The sequence below is a fragment of the Myxine glutinosa genome, chromosome 5 (genome assembly GCF_964187855.1).
Source record: "Myxine glutinosa chromosome 5, kmMyxGlut1.1, whole genome shotgun sequence".
Lineage (NCBI taxonomy): Eukaryota > Metazoa > Chordata > Myxini > Myxiniformes > Myxinidae > Myxine > Myxine glutinosa.
The window spans coordinates 80,546,373-80,563,197 of NC_136265.1; the positions used below are offsets into that span (position 1 = coordinate 80,546,373).

The window sequence follows — 16,825 nt, forward strand, 5'->3', positions numbered from 1 at the left end:
CTCCCCTGGGTCCTTCTGGGCCTCAGGACGGCGCCCAAGGACGACCTGCGCGCGTCCTCGGCAGAGCTGGTCTTCGGACAACCGCTGCGGGTGCCAGGCAAATTTATCCACGGCTCCTTGGTCCTTGGTGCAACAGCGCTCCACCCTGCAGGAGACCGCCAGGAGGTTCACCCCGGTGCCGATGGCACACCACGGTTGCCCGTCCTCCCACGTTGCCCCGGAGCTTCGCACGGCGGAGTACGTTTTCACCCGGCACGACGCCCACCGGGGACCGCTGCGGCCCCCATACGACTGGCCCTTCCGTGTGCTGGAGACCGGGGACAAACTTTTTACCGTGGACATCGGCAGTGCCCCGGATCGTATCTCCGTGGACCGCCTCAAGCCGGCCCACCTCGATCTGGACCACCCCCCGCAAGCAGCTCTGCCTCCGCGTCTAGCCCCCCCCCCCCGGCATTCAGACCCCCGGCACCCCCCAGCCCCGCCGTCCCGCTACCCCCCAGCCCTGCACGCATCGCCAGAGGGTGTTTCGGCCGGGTCATCCGGCTTCCCCGCAAGCTCACCCTTCAGGTGCGTGGGAATTCTGGGGGGGGGCGCGTGTGGCTGGCACAATGATCAATAATTCCGCGCACCAGTGGGTGGCGCGAGCGTCCGGGCGTGGAGCTGAGATACATGCCCTGCCTTTCGGCCGATCGGCGTGGCCTCGGGACATATATGCGGGCTCGAAGTTCGAGCCCGCCCAGTGCTGATGTGCGAGCTTGTAATAAAGTGCTTTCGTTTGTATCCACGCGTTGTGGCCTACCTTTTTGGCAATCGAGTCGTGTGTGCACAGCATCACAACACGATCCTTCCTGCCGCTAACGTCGAGTTCTTCCAAGGCGTTTGTTGTGGTGTTTTTCCAAAGCCGCTTCTCATTACAAAGTTAATAACATCACTAATGACAATGGCAAACCGAAATATTAATGTGTTTTCAATGACCTGATTTAACATGTTTTAATGTCATGCATGTTCCAAGGCCGCTTCTAATAGTACATCTAAACCCCCTCTCCGCCTGCCGCTCCCATAGTGAGCGGGTGAACTAATAATACAAAGGGAGCCCTGGTTCGATCCAGAATCCCACTTATCTTTTCGTTTTAAAACATCACCTTGGATGTTTTTCAGGGAGTGTTCGATTTGTGATGAATCTGCGGATTCGAATTGATGAATTAACTCCATTCAGAGATTGATTGAGAACACGGAGTTCACTCACTCGAACTTCACTCACGGTGTTGTTTGTTTGTGTTGAACCCTGTTGTACTGTATTATAGTTGTACTGTGCCTCACGTACTGTATTGCACTGTACCCCACGTACTGTATTACACTGTACCTCACGTACTGTACGCTATGAAGGGAGATTTGGCCATAGTGGAGCACAGAACGAACCCCCCGGGAAGGAGGAGCGGCTCCGATGGAGGAAACGGGGTCAGTCCGGGACGTTCTCCCGGGGATGAGGAGTCTGGATCCGGTACGTGCTGTTCGTTCCCGTGCGGGTCCGTGCTGTTCGTTCCCGTGCGGGGTCCGTGCTGTGTACTATTTAAATAAATAATAATTTAGATGGAGAATCACACCATGTAGGCCTACGGACTGGGGTACAAGATCGTGTCGATCTCCTGATCTGGTTTCATCGTACAAGATCGTGTCGAGATCCTGATCGGGTTTCCTCTTCCAAGATCGTGTCGATGTCCTGAACCGGTTAATCGATCCCCTTCGTTGTAATCGAAGCTCGAGCGGACATTTTGATTCCCGAGAGCAGATTCGTTAATGGACGAGGTGTGAGAGAAGTTTAAGTGTTTCCTCTTTCAAGTCGTTTCAAAAATATCTTTTTCAGGGAATTGAAAAGTGAAAATTTTCTGGATATCGATTGTGATGATGATTTTCTTCAGAAGTATTGCTTAAAGTTGAGTTTGAATGTGATGTTTTTATTTTCAGATGTTATTGTGAAAGTGAAGGTGGAGTCCGAGTTTGTTGATGATAACTCCTCGTTTATCAAAGGTTTGAGCAACAACCGCAATAACAACAATGTTGCTGTTAATGTTCAACTTTAATGATAACAATACACTTTGCTTACAGAATATAAACACTTTGCTGGTACCTGTTGTGTTTCCCATTATGGAAGTGTCCATTTCATCAGTGCAGTATTTATCCAAATGAACATCTCCGACATGTTAAACCACAACACTGTTCAGATTTGTTTTTGTATGCATAGTTGAGGCTCGTCGAGGAGCTAGGACGAGTACACTGAACAAATCCGGACACAACAGGACAAAAGCAATAGTGGAGACCAACAGCAGAGCCGAAGACCAAGACAGAGTGAGGCGGACAAACAATGGGTGTGGGGAGGAATGGGAGGCAGGAGATGATGCACGAGGTGGACAAGATGGATACAGAAAGAAACTCTCAGAAGGGGAAACTGGAAATTGGGAAGGAGGAATTGGCGTGGGTGAGTGCGGGGTTTCCAAAGCCAGAAAAAGACCAGGTTTTGGATTGGAGATCATGTTGGTGAACAGCTGTCTTGAAGGAGCAAGTCCAATGTACCGTGACCTGGTTTGGATCCGAACTGGTGTTCAGAAATCAGGCCATTGAAGACGAGGAAGGATTTGATGTCAACTGTGATGATGGATTCCATGACCTTGCTGGTGATTGGAAGTAAGCTTGGAGGTCTGCAGTTGAAGTAAGCTTGGAGGTCTGCAGGTAAGGGGATAAGTTTTTGCACCTTTTATGTGATGCAGTGATGTTGCCAGGTTTACAAAAAGATGGAAGATGACCCCACACAAAATGAATGGTGAAAAGGATAGAATGAGGATGTGCAAGAGCAGCAGGCCAGGTTTTTAGGACACGTGAGCTGATGCCGTCTGGTGCAGGAGCAGAGTCAGAGTCGAGGGATGAAAGAATCTTATCCACCTTCTCAGGTGCAAAAGGCAGAGTCCAGGACCAGTTGGGTATGACGGGGAAGGAAGGGTACAGAGAGTGAGAGGCTGGGGGACACATGATTTGGAAGTAATCAGAATTGAGCCATTCAGCCATCTAACGAGTGGTCAGCTGTGGTGCTATTTGAAGAGAGGTAAGGGAAGCTCCTTTGAGAAGACTAGTTTGACACACAAATAAATCCACAATCCTGCTCAGAATCTATCTGAGATGGACACACTTCAGCGAGATTTTCTTCCACCTGCGTTCACGCTTCCTCTAAACCAGGGGCGGGCAACCTTTTCAGAGTGAGGGCCAGATGAGACTTTTGGAAGGAGATCGCGGGCCGGAGTGAAAAACGAAATCTCAGAATTACTATATTTTGTTTACATGAATAGATTGTACAAAAATTGCATTGAACACTCTACAAATCAATGAGACTGCTGGTGCTGTTTGCCATGAAGAAGTATTTCCATGTCTGGCTCGATGGTTGAGGTAGACAACAGAAGAATGTCATTGAGGTGGCGGTCCGAGAGTTGGGAGCGAAGGTGAGACTTCGTGTACTTCATTTCCGAGAAGAGCTGTTCACAGCAGTAGGTGCTGCCGAACATGGCCACAATGCGTTGGACATGGGCAATGTATTTTTGAAAATTGTTAGAAGGGAGAACGGTGTCGCGGAAGAAGGACAATGGAGAAGAGGTGCGGAACTTCGCCTTCATTTCATCGTTGCACTGCAGCTCCACCAACTCCATCTGTAAGGAGGCAGGGGCGTCTTCCACGGGGAAGTCAAAGGGAGCAGTGAAGAGCTTGAAGTCCGCAGCCAGCACCCTGACTCCTGCAAAACGGGAAGCAAATTCCTCACGTAGAGAGTTGACGACACTAACGCAAGTGCCCAGGTCCACATCGTCAGGGGCACATGCAGCAAGGCGAGGAAAATGCACAAACTGACCAGAAGCCAATTGAGCCTCCCACAAGCGCAGTTTAACCTCGAAGGCAGTGATGTGCGCATACATGTCTGTCACAAGAATGTCTTTGCCTTGCAGCTTTATGTTGAGGGTGTTCAGGTGCGCCGTGATGTCCGTGAGCAGGGCCAGGCGAGCTAGCCACCGCGGATCAGAGAATTGATCAGCGTGGGGAAGGTTCTTCTGACGTAGAAAGGTGGCAATCTCCTGCTGTAGGTCGCACACCCGAGACAGCATGGCCCCACGACTCAGCCAGCGTACCTCACAGAAGTAGAGCAGGTCGTTGTAGTGCACGTTCACCTCGTCCATCAGTGCCTGGAACTGACGATGGTTAAGGCTGCGGGAGAGGATGGAGTTGACGACCTTCACCACGACAGACATGACACCAACGAGGTTGGCAGACTTAGCGCACAGGGACTCTTGGTGGATGATGCAGTGCATCTTGTTAATGGGCTGAGTGTATCCGGCGGCTGCACAGTGACGCACTAGCAGCGAAGCGGCGCCCTTCTTCTCACCAACCATCGCCGGGGCACCGTCGGTCGTCACACACACAAGACGGGAGAGGTCCAGGGAGTGCTGATCAACACACAGAAGCACGGCGTCGCAGATGTCTTTCCCAGTGGTGGTGTCGCGCAGCGGGACAAGCTGGAGGAATTCCTCACACACTTGAAAGTCAGCGGTGACGCCACGGATGAAAACGGACAGCTGGGCCGTGTCCTTTGTGTCGGTGCTCTCATCCAGAGCGAGGGAAAAGGCGACGAAATTTGAGCTGCGTGTTTTGAGTGAGTCGTGCACGTTTTCCGACATATCCTCGATGCGGCGACGAACGGTGCGGGACGAAAGGCTCACGTTCTCAAAGGCGGAACGCTGCTCTGGACAGACGGAGTCCACTACAGCGAGGAGGCATTCCTTGATGAAGTCCCCATCCGCGAATGGCTTCATTCGGCGAGCAAGGATGCAGGAGACTTCATAACTGGCGCGCGTCACCTTTTCGGCCTCAGTATTCTGCTTGCGGAAGAGTGAAGTTTGTTTCTCCAAGTTGCCTGATAGTCTAACCATGGCGTCCTTCCTTTCGGTGGCAGACACCGACGCGAAGTTTGACGAGCGGTGCTCTGTCTCCCAGTGGCGGCGCACGTTGTACTCTTTTAGGACAGCCAAAGTCTTCAAGCATATGAGGCACTGGGCCTGTCCAAAGCGCTCGATGAAGAAGTACTTCTCCCACTCAGGGTTGAAGATCCGACGCTCGAGGTCCACTTTCCTCTTCTTAACACGCTGGGTCGCAGACATGATGAGCTGAAAAGGAAGAAAATTAGGTAATCAGCAATGAATAAATGATGTAACAGCAAGCAATCTGGGGCACAAAAAATCTCGGAAGACGAATTGTACAGATGAATGTATTTATTTTGCGCGCACGTGGCCAACGCTGAATATGACACAGTTTCACCGTAAAACTGAAATACAGGAAATGAATCAGTCTGCATACTTTTTTTTTTAAAGAGTTCGTTTTCCTTTTAAACAAAAGTTCGTCAATTTCGTTTTCCTTTTAAACAAAAGTTCGTCAATTTCTTTTTTCTTTTACAAACAGAAAGTTCGTTATATATTTTTTTTCTTTACAAATAGAAAGTTCGTTATATTTTTATTTTTACAAATAAAAAGGGAGAATAAAATTATTTAAACGCAGCAAATGAAAGATAATAACATGTTCTAACAAACAAAACAAAGCAAATTGAAAGAAAGTGAAAATTGAAATAGGTTTAGAGAACTCTGCGTCGCTTACCTCTTTGTTGCAAGTTATTTGTCCCAGACACCAACGTTTGTCGCAAGCTGACTGAATCGGAAGGACGTCCGTATCACATGCCGGCTGATTTGAAAAGACCGCCTATCAGCAAGCAGGCGGTGTCTAGGCAAGACAGTTCCCCGTGCGCATGTCTTCCGGAAGAGGACGGTGCTGAAGACAAAATGTCCCTTTCTTGAATTCAGACCGGCTAAATATAAACTCTTACATTTACAAATGATATGAGTTTTACTGGGAGGTCCGCGGGCCGGATTGCAATAATAAAGCCTAGCAGGGTGGCGCCGGACGCTAAGCCTTCGCGGGCCGGATGTGGCCCGCGGGCCGGGGTTGCCCGCCCCTGACCTAGAGACTTAATTAAATATGCTAATCCTATGTTTTCTGGGCCAAGGAATCCAATAAAGGCCTCAAAATAGTGCTCAGGATTATAGAAAAGCAACAAACAAAGGTAATTGAAAACCATTGTCTTTATATTTGTGATATAACTGTATTACATAATACATGATATTGCAAGTCCTTTGAAGTTATAGGTTGTTATAGGAAGTTATAGGTAGTATCAGATTGAACTATAAGTCCTATACACAGGATCTACGAGGTCTATACCGTTCAGGAATATGCTTTTACAGATCTTCATCACTGTCCTGAGTGTCATTTTCGCAAAGGCGTCTACGCAAATGTAAACATTAATTTTTGGATTCCTCATGCTCTGATTATTCTAAAAATGTATAGTTTTGCTAATCTACCAAAATTTTGAACGAAAAAACATCGTGAACCTGACTAGTATCCGTATATCAACCTGATCTTGTACAAGGAAACCCCATTCGTAAATCGACACAATTTTTTACGAGGAAACCCGATCAGGACATCGACATGATATTGTACGAGGGAACCCGATCAGGAGATTGACACGTCTTGTACGAGGGAACCCGATCAGGAGATCGACACAATCTTGTACGAGGGAACCAGATCAGGACATCGACACAATCTTGTACGAGTGAACCCGATCAGGAGATCGACACGATCTTGTACAAGGGAACCCGATTCGTACATTGATGGTGTGATTCTCCATCTAAATTATTATTTATTTAAATAGTACACAGCACGGACTCCGCACGGGAATGAACAGTACGGCACGTACCGGGTCCAGACGCTTCATCCCCGGGGGAACGTCCCGGACTGACCCCGTTTCCTCCATCGGAGCCGCTCCTCCATCCCGGGGGGTTCATTCTCTGCTCCACCATGGACAAATCTTCGTTCATTACGTACAGTACATGCAGTACATGGGGTACAGTATTGTATAATACCACAGAGTTCAACACAGACAAACACCGCGTGAGTAAGACCACGTGAATGTACACGGAGGAATGAGTGAAGACCGAGTGAGTGAAGAGTGCTGAGTGAGTGAAGAGTGAGTGAGTGAAGAGTGAGTGAGAGTGAGTGAGTGAGTGAAGAAGACCGAGTGAGTGAAAGTCGAGTGAGTGAGTGAACACCATGTGCTTAAGCATTATCTTGAAAAGTTTATTCATCTATTCCAATCGGCAGATTCGTCACAAATCAAACACTTCGTTTCAAACATTCCGGGTTTTGATTAAAACCAAAAGATACCAGGGATTCTGGATCTAACCCAGGCTCGTTTTGTACAATCACTCCGATAAGGTTGAAAACTATCCTTGGTTATCTTCCCGAACAGTAACCATAAATATCGTTTTCGAAGATTTTAACACAATTGAGCATGGGTGTGACCATTAGTAAGCGGCTTGCAAAGCGGTTGATGCGGAACGGATGGCTTGGTAAGCTGTTTGCTTATGAAAAATACTCGATATACATCAACAACTTCGAGAGTGATAAAAGAGCATTAAAAGAGTTGGACAGACTGTACATCGACAAAAAGCCTCAATTCAGTGGCTGAAAAGAGAAAACATAAGCTCAACTAGGATGGCGATCGACTCATATTAAATTCTCAAGAACAACGAAAAAATACAAATCGCTTTAACCAAATACGTTAATCAGACAGGTGTTGCTTCTGCAAGGTGGAAACACAAAGTAGACATCACCTCCTCGCAGGGTGTGAAAAACTCATGTCAGAACAGCTGTACGCACAAAGGCACAACAAAGTATGTCGAGCAATCCACTGGCACAACAACAACAAAAACTTCAGTATTCCAGTTCCAGAAAACTCATGGAAACTTGAAATTTGTCCTTTGAACAAGGAATCGACTTTGACCTCTACACGGCATCAAAGTTTAAGTATTTTCCCATTTGTGTCTTTGTCAAATTTCCTCTCTTTATTTTATTGTGTATGTGTTACTGTGTGTTTCGAGTTAATCTTGGTTTGCAATTCATGCAAACTTGTGTATAATTAAATCGTTTTCTGTTCGCACTGCGTACGCGGCCTGTTAACTTGAGGCTTTCCTCCCCCTTTTCCCTCTAACTTCCCTGAACATCAACCCTTTGTCTAACGTTTTAAATGCAACATTTTTTTTTCTTTCTCTCCTCGCCCCACCCCCTTATCTCCTTTTCTTCCACCTCTTCCTTCCATCTCCAGCCGTAACTCCGCTTTCAAATCCTAGTTTCCGCCATCTCATTCAACCCTTTCTCCTTTCTCTGATCCACACCCTCACTTCAAGGATTTTTCCCAGATTGTTTTTCATGGTTTTGTTTAAATATGTTTAAACTTTCACCTGCAGAGTTTTATTCAATGGTTTATTACAACACGCTATTTTTTTCTTCCTATTTAAAAGGCTTTTTTCAATTTCCTCTTCAAATCATTCCACTTCAAAAAAAAATTCAATCTCTTACAGTCATTCCTCCCGACATTCTCCAAACTCACCTTCATTCCACCCCTCCTCTATTGTTCTCAAACGGATCTCTGACTTGAAAATCACAATAAACACAGGTTGTAATAAATGTTCGTTTTTCATCAATCGTCCACTTTCTAAACTCCCCCCTCACCCCTCCCCTCCTAAACTCCACCGCTCCCCTTCAAAACACCCCCTCACCCATCCCCTTCAAAACTCCCTCCTCACCCCTCCCCTTAAAAACTCCCCCCTTACCCCTCCCCTTCAAAACTCCCCCCCTCACCCTTACTCTCTCCACCCCACCCCCAAGAGTACCTCTGGTTATGGCTTCCTCTCTGCTTCCACCGTTTGTTCATACGTGTTCTGTACCATCCTCCAAACAGTGATGACTCCATTTACATCTCCCTGTCTGACAATATGGACCAACTTCTATCCACGCATCCCAACTCTCTCTTCCTCATATGTGGTGATTTCAACTGTCATCATGCCAGCTGGCTGGGTGTGGGTTCCTCTCTCACCAGCCAAGGCACCACAGCAAAGCACTTCTGTGACTCACTGGGACTGACACAATCTGTCAATTTCCTGACCCGGATCTCAGTCAATGGAGTGTCTTCTCTTCTGGACTTGGTTATGACAAACTTCCCTGCAAATGGCTGCTACTCTTCTTCTGCTCCAATCGGTTCTTCTGATCATGTGCTTGTTAAAGTGGACATCTCTCTGGCCATTCTCAGAGAGCCTCCTCAGCGTCGACGAGTCTGGCATTTCACTCAGGCCGACTGGCACGGTCTTCAAGCAGACATCAATCATCTGGACTGGTCTCCCATCTCTACTGCCTCTGACATCAATTCTTCCTGGGAATTCTTACAAAGTAAACTGCTCTCTCTCATACACAGATTTATCCCTTCTCGTCTTCAGTTGTCATACCGTTCCTCCAATCCATGGTACACTGAATCTTGTGGGAAGGCAGTTTTTTTTTTGTATACTGAATCGAGGCTCGTGAAAGAGCTAACATTTATCAAACAAACAAACAAACAAGCAAACAAAGTATATGAAAAGGGGAGCGGCAGACAAGATGGGGAGAGAAGGGGAAGCACACAAACACAACATTTGAGAGCATGGAGATGTGTGGGAGGGAGAGGGCTTGGGGGGAGGAGGCATGGGAATGGGGGGGGGGGGGGTGGGAGAAGTATAAACACAAGGACACCAAGGACTTCCAGGACAGAAGTTAGTATTTCAGTTGCCCTGAAACAACTTGCCTTCACCTCATGGAGGTCTAATCCAAATGGAGGAAATCTCAGTTCCTTTCACAAAGCTCGGAACAAGTGTGTGTCTACCCTCAGGAGAGCCAGGAAACAATATCTCTCCACTTTCAAGACTGAACTCTCAAACCTGTCTCCCTCCTCCAAATCCTGGTGGCATCTGGTCAAATCTGTTTCTGGTGTTTGTTCCCCCTCCATCCCCTCCCTTACTTCAAACGGCTACACAGCACACGTGAAAAAGCCAAATGCCCCAACTCTGTGTTTGCCTCAAAATCTTGTGTCCTGAACTCATCTCTCTCTGTTCCCACCTGACCAAGTTGTACCCAGCTGCTCCAGGACTGTGTCCTTCTCTCCTGACAAGGTGGAGAATTTTTTGTCAAACCTCGACTCTGATTCTGCAACTGGAGCAGACAGCATCATCCCACGGGTCCGAAAATCCTGCTCTGCCGCTCTATCTCACCCTCTCTCTGTTCTCTTCACCCTCTCTTTCGCTCAAGGTCATTTGCCATCATCTTGGAAATCAGCCAACATTACCGCTTTACACAAAAAGGTGCAAAAGCAGATCCTTGCAACTACAGACCAATCAGCCTGCTCCCAATTATCAGTAAGGTCATGGAATCAATCATCGCCTCTGACACCAAATCCTTCCTCTTCTACAATGGCTTGATCGCAGATCATCAATTTGGTTTCAGACCAGGCCATTCTACTCTGGACTTGTTGCTTCTGCTGTCTCAACAATGGATGAAGGTCATTAATGCCAAACAGGACATCAGAGCTGTCTCCCTTGACATATCACGTTCCTTCGATACGGTCTGGCACCCAGCTCTGCTCACCAAACTCTCCTCCTATGGTATCCATGGAAATCTCCACGCATGGCTTGCGGACTTCCTATCTAGTCATAGTCAACGTGTGGCCCTGAATGGGTTTCTCTCATCTCCTCTTCCTATTCAGGCTGGAGTTCCCCAAGGCAGTGTTCTGGTCCCTGTGCTTTTTCTGGTCTTCATCAATGATCTTTCCGACTTTCTTGAAAATCCTCTCTATCTCTTTGCTGATGACTCCACTCTCTGCCACTCCACTCCTCCTCCCTCAGATCGGCAGTCTGCAGCCTCCTCACTCTCTGCAGACCTGGACAAAATCACAGACTGGTCAAACAAGTGGAACATGTCTTTCAGTGGTAAATTCGTGTGATCCCTGCGTTTTCTGGATCCCTAAGCTTCATATAAGTTTAGCTTTATAGCAGGAGTGAGGCAATGTATTTTGAAACCATTTTCAGTTATGGTTAATTTATGCTTACGGGTTGTTAAGGAGCAATTTCGGAAATATTGTTTCGCAGTTAGTAAGAACTAGCCGAAACCCGTGGAACATCCACGGAAGGGAGGATGTGGTGTATGGATAGAATGTACCATTATGGATGGTAGAGGGGATTTGCTTGTCCGAGTAAGAGTTAGGAAGAAAGATGAGAATGAAGAGTGCGTATATGAACAACGATCGCCGACACCGGCACAAATGCATGCTCTGGATTGTCCACTTAGTGGACGGCTTGCTTTCGCCTTCGCCTGTCCAATCAGCAGACGGCTTGCTTCGCCTTCGCCCAGCAGACGGCAATACGATGGCGTCGTAAGATGGCGTCGTATCGGCAGTTAATCGGATGCTTTTGGGCCACAACGTCCGCTAATTCAGATTTTTCGAGTATGGCTGTACGTGATAAGAGGGCTTGGGGGGAGGCAGGATAGGTATAAAACGCAAGGACACCAAGGACTTCCAGGAAAGCAGTTGGTATTTCAAAAAAGTGGATTTTGGGTGAAATTAGCGGAGGTAGAAAAGATCAAGGTTTTGGATTGGGGAAGATAATAGATGGTGGTGAACAGCTGTTTTAAAGACCTGGAGGGAGGAGTGGGATTGAAGAGAGTGAGGGAGTTTGTTCCAGAGGCGGGAGAAAAGAGGAATGAAGGAGTGAAAGTGAGCAGAGAGTCTTGATTTTGGCAGTTTAACCATAAGAGGGTGGCAGGCAGATATTGTGCGACCTGTAGGAATATTTGGGGGACAGAGCACAGACAGGGCTGGGGGGGCTCGGCCGGAGAGGAGTCGGTAGAAGACGGAAAGACCACCAACCTGCCTGCGTTGAGTAAGTGAAAGTCCCTCGGAGATAGCGTCATCGCGGGAGATTCCAATGATTCTGAACGCTTTGGTTTCAATAGCGTGAAGACGAGCTAGGTGTGAGGCAGGAGCACCAGCCCAGAGGGGAGAGCAGTATTCCATTGAGCTATGGATGAAATCCTTGTATGTGGTGAGGAGCTCAGGTGTGCCAAGGAAGGACTTCACATGATGGAGGATGCCCAGTCGGTGACTGGCTTTGGAGGCCAGCTTGGAAATGTGGTTTTCCCAGGAAAGATCATGGCAGATAGTGAGACCCAAAAGCTTGAGTGACAGAACTTCTTGGAGAGGATTGTTCAGAAAGTAGATGGGGGGGTTGTCCAGTTGGTCTTTTCGGAGAAACATAGTAAGAGTGTGGGATTTGTCAGGATTGAAAGACATGTTCCACTTGTTTGACCAGTCTGTGATTTTGTCCAGGTCTGCAGAGAGTGAGGTTGCTGCAGACTGCTGATTTGAGTGATGAGGTATGGAGCGAGAGAGTGGAGTCATCAGCAAAGAGATAGACAGGATTTTCAAGAGAGCCGGAGAGATCATTGATGAAGACCAGAAAAAGCACAGGGCCCAGAACACTGCCTTGGGGAACTCCAGAAGGTTAAGTTTAAGGTTAAGTTTAAGGTTAGTTTTAAGGTTAAGTTTAAGGTTAAGTTTAAGGTTAAGGTTAAGTTTAAGGTTAAGTTTGAGGTTAAGGTTAAGTTTAAGGTTAAGTTTAAGGTTAAGTTTAAGGTTAAGGTTAAGTTTAAGGTTAAGTTTAAGGTTAAGTTTAAGTTTTTAGTTTAAGTTTAAGTTTAGAGTTAAAGTTTAAAGTATTTAAAGAGTATCTTAAAGAGTATCTTAAAGGGACAGGATGTATCTTAAAGTGCCTTAAAGAGTTTACTCCACTCGCTTGCACCTAACGTCCTAACCTTTCCAAGTTGGAGCAAATGTTACCAAGAAATGTGGAGCTTCAAATAGTGAGGATGGATGGGCAAATTATCAAATATTCAAAGAAAAAGGGAAATGAGGCAGAAAACTGTTGCAAGACATTTATGGACACCATTAAGAAAAGCATGTTTTTGCAAAACAACAATCAAGGTACATCAAAGCATTTTCTACCATCTTCCACCCAGTGTTTTCACACAGCAGGAATTTCCACAGTTCAAACCGATTATCATTGAAAGTGTCAAAGCAAATATGCACTGTCCATGTGAAAGTTGTGCGTTACACATTTCTTCGTAACTAGGCGAGTTTCCCTTTTAACACTACGTACTTATTATAGACATAAGTACCATGAAAGTAACGCCCATTTACACATGTGGAGAAAAATTAACTCATTTGGCAAAGCATTTACAAACTTGTTGGCCAGAAAACAATTCCCAGGGAAAATACTCCTGATCATGACCTGCTCAACAAAATACTCCTGCTCATGACCATTCACTTTTTTATTCTTGTCTGCACTCATGGGCCCATCCTTTTCTCGATCGACACTGGCATCCACCGAACTTGCTTACATCCTCTCGATCTGGGGTCTATCATCATAACAAATGGTCGATCATTCCATAACAGCCTCTCTTACATCCTTTCTGTTCTGCCTCTAAAGCTCCTTGCTGAGTGAGGTGTTCGTAAATGTCATCGGTAATGAATCCTGTTAAAAGTTTGTCTGCTGTTGTTAAGCATGTTATTGGTCTATACTTGTGGGGTAGATGGGTTTCATTGGATTTTGGGATGAGAATAGTGTTGCCTTCTGTGAACCATTGATCCATTGGCTGTTCCCCTTAGATGATTTCGTTAAGTTTTTGAGTGAAGTGAGGGTGGAGAGCATACAGTTGTTTTTACCAAAGGTTTGGTATTCCATCTGGGCCAAGGATTTTGTAGTTTGCCATCTTTGCAAACTGCTGTCTTGTGTTTTCTGCATCAATTTTTACTTGGTGCAATTCTTCGAGATGTTGTTTCTTCTCTTCCAGGTTACGGATCCAATCTGCTTCCTTGTTGTGTTCTCTTTCGTCCCTTTCCAGAATTTTTAAAGATCCTCTTTTTTAGGGGGAGTTTTGTTTCTTTCCCTAGTTCTCTGTATAACTTTTTTGGGGTGTTTTCAAACTGTTGATTTTGCTTTATTCTGTTGTTGGTCTCATGTTCCCACCCCGCCTGCTATCTGTTGTATTTGGAGCTTATTATGGGCAGCAAATGGTTCTACCCATTGTTTTCGATGTTTTATTTATTTTTTTATTCGTTTGATTCGTTTATTGAGCTTTGGACTTCTGTTTCCCTTCTTGAATTGTTCTATTTGTCCCGTTTCCTTCCTCAGTCGGTCTCTCTGCTTCTCCAGTCTCCGTTTCCATGGTGGCTTTTTGTTTCTGTTCAGATTATCAGATGTATCTTTTTTGTTGTGTTGTTATTGTATGAAAGATCGAGGCTCGTGTAAGAGCTAACCTCGTTTGCTCGTGTAAAATCACATGAAAACAAATTCACACATAAAACATACGAAAAAGGGAGCAGGAGACAAGATGGGGAGAGAGAGGTAAGCACAGAAGTACAACATTTGAGGGCAGGGTCATCGGGAGATCTGTGGGGGGGAGAGGACAGGAGGAGCGGGAACATGGGAAGGGGGGGGGGGGGGGAGGTGGTAGAGGTATAAAACACATAGACACAGCCAGGACTTCCAGGAAAGAAGTCGATATTTCAAAAAAGTGGATCTGGGGTGAATTAACGGAGGTAGAAAAGATCAAGGTTTTGGATGGAAGATAAGAGATGGTGGTGAACAGCTGTTTTAAAGACCTGGAGGGAGGAATAGGATTGAAGAAAGTGCGGGAGTTTGTTCTAGAGGCGGGAAAAAAGAGGAATGAAAGAGTGAAGGTGAGCAGAGAGTCTTGATTTTGGCAGTTTAACCATAAGAGGGTTGCTGGCAGATCTTGTGCGACCTGTAGGAATATTTGCGGGACAGAGAACAGACAAAGCTGGGGGAGCTAGGCCGGAGAGGAGTCGGCAGAAGACAAAGACCACCAACCTGCCTGCGGTGAGTGAGTGAAAGGCCCATGGAGTTAGCTTCATCGCTGGAGACTCCAATGATTCTGAAAGCTTTGTTTTCAACAGAGTGAAGCCAAGCGAGGTGTGAGGCAGGAGCACCAGCCCAGATGGGAAAACAGTATTCCATTGAGCTGCAGATGAAAGCCTTGTATGTGGTGAGGAGCTCAGGTGTGCCAAGGAAGGACTTCACATGATGGAGGATGCCCAGTCGATGACTGGCTTTGGTGGCCATCTTGGAAATGTGGTTTTCCCAGGAAAGATCATGGCAGATAGTGAGACCCAAAAGCTTGAGTGACAGAACTTCTTGGAGAGGATTGTTCAGAAAGTAGATGGGAGGGTTGTCCAGTCGGTCTTTTCGGAGAGACATAGTGAGAGTGTGAGATTTGTCAGGATTGAAAGACATGTTCCACTTGTTTGACCAGTCTATGATTTTTTCCAGGTCTGCAGAGAGTGAGGAGGCTGCAGACTGCTGATTTGAGGGATGAGGTATGGAGTGACAGAGAGTAGAGTCATCAGCCAAGAGATAGAGAGGATTTTCAAGAGAGTCAGAGAGATCATTGATGAAGACCAGAAAAAAGCACAGGGCCCAGAACACTGCCTTGGGGAACTCCAGCCTGAACAGGAAGAGGAGGTTTGAGAAACCCATTCAGGGGCACACGTTGACTACGACCAGAGAGGAAGTCCGCAAGCCATGCATGGAGATTTCCATGGATACCATAGGAGGAGAGTTTGGTGAGCAGAGCGGGGTGCCAGACCGAAGGCCCGTGATATGTCAAGGGAGACAGCTTTAATTTCCTGTTTGACATTAAGGACCTCCATCCATTGTTGAGACAACAGAAGCAGCATGCCCAGAGTAGGGTGACCTGGTCTGAATCCAAATTGATGATCAGAGATCAAGCCATTGGAGAAGAGGAAGGATTTGATATCCGAAGCAATGATGGATTCCATGACTTTGCTGATAATTGGGAGCAGGCTGATTGGTCTGTAGTTGCAAGGAGCTGTTTTCGCACATTTTTTGTTTAAAGTGGTAATGTTGGCCGATTTCCAAGCTGAAGGCAGATGACCTTGAGCAAAAGAGAGAGTAAAGAGAACAGAGAGAAGGTGTGAATGAGTGGCAGGGCAGGATTTTAGGACCCGTGGGCTGATGCCGTCTGGTCCAGTTGCAGAATTCTTTTTTTTGTGTTGTTCGCCTGTTATTTTCTCTTGCACATACAGTGCTACTGATTAGGTGATTTGAGGAGATTAAATGACTGCTTGGTTTATTCTCCTTACTTGTATCTTCAGTTTTTTGTCGTTTTTTATTCGGTGAAGTTGCGGTCTTTCCCTAGATGATATTAGTCCGATTTCCTCTATTTTATTAGCCAACGCCTCTTCAAGTCTATGCCGTTTGCCGTCAACCTCCTCTTCCCTGTGATCTGTCTTTGATGGTCTAATTTGTTTTGTTTGCAAGGTGGTATTTGGGCTGAGTTAGTAACTTTGAGTTGTTCTTCCTTTAGAAGTGGTGCTGCTGCAGCATTTGCTTTTGTCAATCTTTGATCCAGTTGTAGAATTTCCAATTTTGGTTCCTGATTCAATTCGCCAATCTGTTGCCCAATCTCTGTCTCCGTTATTGCAACTAAACTTGAAATCCCATCCGCTTCTGCTCTCCTCTCTTCCTGTTCTATCTCCTGCTCAACACCAGTAAGTTCCGTCAGTTGCCCCCTTTCTTTGGGATTTTGGACTCTGGGAATCTCATCCCATGTGTACGTCCCCTCATTCCATTTCGGCATTAGTGGTGGTGCGCCATCTCTCGGTGACCAATTATTTCTTATTGTCTCGTCAATTTCTTCCTCTCTTATTCTGAGTTCCTCCTCTGTGAATATTTTCTGACGGATGAAATTGTTTTCCCTTGAATTTAGTGTTGTGCATTTAAAATTAACT

The 16,825-nt window shown here is 46.3% G+C and overlaps 1 protein-coding gene across 1 annotated transcript in view; it reads left to right on the forward strand.

The window, feature by feature from the left end:
* Positions 1-16,825, forward strand: part of LOC137428502 (uncharacterized) — a 186,720-nt gene that overhangs the window by 27,521 nt on the left and 142,374 nt on the right.